Genomic DNA, 6,142 nt, shown 5'->3' on the forward strand with positions numbered 1-6,142 from the left:
CTCTGAGTTTTCTCTTCTGGTACCTGGTCTCCTCCCCCAATGACATCTAGTTTCCTTCTTTTATCTGTGCTTTCACCCTTTTTCAGGGATAGATTGTAACATTTACACGCTTCCTCCTAGTCGCAGATCACCTCACCTACTCCGGCTTTGGTTGGAAATTTCACTTTCAAATGGTACGTAGACACTATTTCTCGGAAAGCATTCAGCCCAGGTCTCCCCAGGATGACATTATATGCAAACGGCGTGTCTACTACTAAAAATTTGATCATCAGCGTTTTTCTCCGAGGTTCCTCCCCCATGGATACAGGCAGATCAAGGGTTCCCAACGGCACGATCTCAGTTCCTCCAAATCCAACCAGTGGGGTCCTCACAAGTTCTAACTGTGCATTCTCTAGCCCCATCTTGATCACAACATCCCTGAGGATGATATCTGCCGAGCTTCCATTATCAATCAAAACTTTCCGGACGGTGAAATTGGCTATATCCAGTCTGATTACCATGGGGTCATTCTGCGACCCCGCTTTTCCTACGACATCTTTAGTTCTGAAAGTTATTTCTTCCTCTGGCTCGATGCTCGCGACCAACTGATCTCTCTGGTCACTTCTATTTTGTCTCTTCCTAGATCTTCTAGAATCACCTCCTTCAGGTCCTCCCGCGATGGTATAAATTATGCCTTTCACAGGCGCACTATCTCTTGGGTTGACCTCTTTCTGAACTCCCTTTCCACGATCTTGAGCCTTCTCATGACTCCTGAATCGGCTTCGGATCTTTCCCATGCAGTGACTAAGCTGTGGCTCCATGCTCACCCATGGGTGACTAAGCTGCTTCTTCGATGGACACCTGTCCGATGATTATTGCGGGTCGGATCCGGGTCCCCTAGGCCCGATTTGAGACGTCATCAAGCCACAATGTGTCACATGCGATCCTGTGACCTCACTCTGCGACCTTGTTTATGTTCTTTATCCACTTCGACCTGCGATCTTCTATCCGACCAACTAGCAACACCTTATTTTAATCTCCTTTTCCTTGTGACATCCTCATCAGATCTGTTGCACTGATCACAGTACAAATTTTTCTTGTCCACAGGTTCCTTTCTTTTCATAAAGTTCTTAAGACCTATGTTCCCCTCGAGGTTCAAAAGTTCTAACCTACATTGCAGAGTTCTCCCAACCTCTGCAAATTCTAGATTCACTTGTCATTGTCAATCGACTCTTGAGACCATAGAGTTGACCTTTTAACCTTAGGAAGAGGTTCAAGTACCAAAATTCGGTTCCTTATGTTGTCAAAGGAATCATTCAACCCCATAAGGAACTGAATCAATTGACTTGCATCATCCTGATCAACTTTAGTCTTATTGCAGCCACATTCACAGTTTCCACAACTACACATTGTAGGCAGCATCAAATAAAGTAACTCATCCCACAACTGCTTCAATTTGGTGTAATATGTGGTCACAGTCAAACTACCTTGTGACATAGAAGTAATCTCTTTTTGTATTTTATATAGAAGTGTACTATCACACTCTCCATATCATGCTTCCAACTCTAACCACAATGCACTGCGCAGAACTGGCATATAAATGCATTTACAATATCTTTGGATACAGTACTCAATATCCAAGTCCTTACAGTCGAATAAGTGATTCTCCATTGTCATAGCTCCATGAATGAAGCTAAGCTTGTTTCTTCTTTAAGTGCGATGCACACAAATCTGCTCCATGACAACCAGTGATTATTGTTCAAAGGAGCAGAAATCATAACTATTCTAGGTTGGGTTTCAGAGGTAGTATTCGAAGTGCTTGTCGTTCCAAATAAAATATCAAAGACACTATGATTTAGAACAATGATATGCAGAGACCATAAAAATGATGGCTCTCATACCATGTGAAAATCAGAGGAATCAAACCAACGATAGATGAGGATATTTCTCTTTGCATTCTGGAGAACATTTTGTGAAAAATATCTAGTAGAAATCAATTGAATCTCATGAGCTCAAGAGAACTCGTAGAGCTCCTTAAATTGTAATACAAATACAAGGCTGAAGAAGAAAACCAATTAACTCCCTAACTAATTTGTTAACTAACAATGAACGCCAGCCTCCAATTGGAAAAGGAAAAATTTAACCACTAACAAAATTGATCCGACTCCATCACGTTTGGTCACGATCTACGATCACGACCCCCTCACGTCACTGATCCAAACATGTTATCTAGAAATAAAAAAAAATTAGTCGGGTTCGTCCCGACGATGACACTCTGAAGCTTAAGTCAAACGAGGATCGAAAGAAAATGTTGCGATCTAAATGTGCAAGTGAAATGTGTGTGTAATGTGCACCTCCTCTCTCTGCAAATCGGAGTATTTATAAGCAGTGGGGTTGTTGGCCCACTCTTGAACATGTGTCACCTTCATGGCCATGCATGCAATGACTAAGCAGCTTCAAAGATGAATATCTGTCGGGGCCAATTAGCGGATCGGACCTGGATCCGCCCGGCCCGATAGAGACTTCATCAAGTCACAATGGGCCACATGCGATCCAACGATCTTGACGTGCGATCTCCTAAATGTCTTTTATATTGGACTATAATATCAAATAAATATATTTTCAATAAAAATAAGTATAATGTTTTCACTTTAGTGAAAATGAAAACATAAACAAACAGAATTGTATTACACTTAATGTATTATGTTACACTTTCTAAAAAATCTTTTCCTATGTGTATGTATTTTCAACTGCTAAATTCATATAAAATAATATTAAATATGACATTCAATTAAGGGATATTTTCTTTTTGTTCTCTATATAAAGTCATTAATGAATAAATAAAATAACTAGCATTATATGTAAGTTTTTATAGTTATTGAAATGATATATTAACTTTTATTCTTTTATTTTTAATTTCTTAATAGGGATATGACTTTTCAATAAAATATCAAATAGATAAAACAACTCTCAACAGTCTGCCTTCCCCATTTAGCCTAACATGTCTAGCTAACTCATGGGCATGCGAGTTAAACTGATGTCTGACATATTGTACTGACTCGTGAGACAGGAAACAGAAGTATATTCCATTTGTTCATAATAATAGTGTAGTTTTCTTCTATCCTAAATGTGCCATGACTCGTAAGATCACAAAAGGGTAGAAGTAGCATCCACACTACATTATCGTGGATGGAAGGCTTAGAATTATCAAACCATTTGATTTAATTCCATTTTGGGCCTAATATTTACTTGGACCATCGAAGTGAAAGTTCAAGTTAGTTGTGGCCGAGACCTCATCATTATAACATTTTGCTTGACAAAGTTTTAATGATTCAGTATAAACGCATTCCAAACACATCATACGTCAAAAATAAAAACCCCAATCAAAAGTTGGGGGAAGTACAAAAGGAGGGAGAAACCAAGCCTTATTACCAATGCTAAAAAAATTGAAAGAAGGAATTAAAACAAAGAGGCAAGCAGGCCTCACCCAACATAAAAATGAACCATACGTTCGGTCAATGGGCTTTGTGATCATCCCCATTGTTTATCCAATAAACAATAATTAACACATTTATATATAAAAATGTTAAACAAATAAATACGATCCATGTATTTAACAATTGATATCCAATATCAAATACCGAATTAAAATATACTTAAATTAAAATATAACATACTAATAATGCAATTAAAAGATGGATATCATCCATACATCCAATGTACAATTTTTTTTTTGTTTGTTTGGAAACCATTTCCAAATTAGTTTAAAGTACAATTTAATTTTAGAAAAATCCGATTTAACTAAAATTAAAATTAGCCAAAATTAATAGTTTTAGAAAAATTGCATAAATCAGGAAAATCCAATTTTCTGGAAAAAAAACTGCATAAAACGGCCTAACCGTTCGATACAGCAGACGGTCGTCCGTTGCAGGCCGCACGCGCGCGTTGGGCATGCGCCTGCGTGTTGTCGCCCTGCTGGCACACATGCTACAGGGGGTGCGCGCCCCGCAGGGCAACAATGGTTGTAGTGCTCTGCTTTTCAATTTATTTTTTGAATTTCTGTAATTAAAAATTGAAATAAAATCATGCATTTATAGAAAATCCAATTTTCAAAACAAAAGTGCATAGATATCCATAATTTAAAAGCAAAATTAATATATATTTTCTAATATATATAATCATGCTTCAAAGCCATAAAACATGCTTTCCAGAAGCAAATTAAATACGTTGTTCATGCTCAACACATAATAACATGTTAATCCTAAAGCCACAACACCGAAACGGGCTCTAATACCACTAAAAGAATAGGTATGGCCCAGGAATACGACGGAAGCGTGAAATAAAAAATTTAAAATCGGTTCAAAGGGGTGTTCCCTTTGAATTTTCGGGCGTTCGGTGTTTGTTAAAAGCATAATAATAACCATATAAATAGCTAGACATGTGGCTAGAGGATGAAACAAAAGGTATAGAAACATAATATGAAACTTTACCTTTTGTTTCTTTAGAAAAACTGCAACATGCATTGTTCCCTTTATGTTCTCCCGTTCCGTTCACTTGAGAATTCAAACTAGAATTCCTCTAAGTTGTCCACACCAAAAAATGGAAAAGGTATAGTTCTTTTTCTATTGCTAGATAGAACAAAGAACAAGAAGAAAAACAACTCCAAACACAACACTATTGTTTAGTGCTTTTGGATTATTTTTGTGTATTCTAATTTGAATCCAATTCAATATAGAACAAAAAGGAGAATATTTGTGTTGGTTATGTTGGATATATGTGTAGTTTTGTATATCACATACAATTGAATTCAAAATTCAATAACTACTAAGTTTGCCTCCAGAACAAGCAATACAACCACATGCATAACCTCCAACCACGATGAAATAGCTCCTCCATCATGTTCATCATGGAGAGGAGTTTCAACTCCTTCTTAACTTGCTCTAACACCCTCAAATGGGCTTGGATTTCAAATATGCACTGGGCTTGATTTAATCAAATTAAATCAAGCCCAACCAAAGTCCATTGGACAATAATTAATTAAATTAATTTTAGCCTAATTAAGTTCAAGGATTCATTTAATCCAATTAAATAAATCTGAGACAAATACTAATTAATTGATTCAATTAATTAATTAAGTCAAATCTAATAAATTAATCCAATTAATTTAAAGGTGTTAAACCCAAAAATTAATTAATCCAGTTAATTAATTCTTGAGCCATCCATCAAATGGATTGCTAAATAAATGATCCATCATTTATATATATTCTCCTTGAATTAATTTAATTGGATTAAATTAATTCATTTCTTCTTGAATTAGTTCCACCAATTCCATAGTGATTTGTGTGTGACTCTTTAGGTTCATCCTGAGCTAGTTTTGGGCTTGTGTCTAACACAATGATTAATTAAATTAGATTTAATTAATTTATTTCCAATTAACAATTAATCAGAAATTCCGATCACTATAGGTGGCCGTCTAGCAATGGTCCATGACACTATAGACTATGTGAATGTTGGCGTGAACATTGAGGATCCCGAGTACCATACGGGTACGATCCTTCCATCTTCCGTCTCCCGATCTAAGTCTAGGGTATGGAATTGGGCATCGGTTCTCATTCTGGACTAGATACTATGCTCGATAACTCGAGATGCGTTTGCTCTATTGATTGACGTAGGAAACCATTTCCTACTCAACCAATTCCTGAAGCCATAGACTCTAAGAACACGAACCATCTCAGAGCGCATAGGAGACTCGGCTGTCATATACTGAAAGGTTACGAATTTTATCTTGGAACCTACCGTTCTCACTACATATTCTGATTGTACTGAACAAGACTTGTAATGATCACATCCAAGATACGATCATCTTTCGTCAAATCCAAGATACAACCATCACATGCATGCAACTGCCATGGTACCTCAAGTCCAAGGACTAATCCCATACTATAATTGATGAGTAAAAAAAAAATGAACTCTCAAAATTCTCTCTCTTCTCGCACACATATTAGCACACCACAAAACACACACACACATGTCCTAGCTACTACACCCTTGGCCGGCGATGAGGAGGGGGCTCCAGCCGATGAAGGGGAGGTCGAAGGTGATGATGGACGACGAGAGCTGGATTGTCGTGGTCAGATTTTCAACGACCGGTGAGTTTTCACGC

Source organism: Sesamum indicum, linkage group LG10 (genome assembly GCF_000512975.1).
Source record: "Sesamum indicum cultivar Zhongzhi No. 13 linkage group LG10, S_indicum_v1.0, whole genome shotgun sequence".
NCBI lineage: Eukaryota > Viridiplantae > Streptophyta > Magnoliopsida > Lamiales > Pedaliaceae > Sesamum > Sesamum indicum.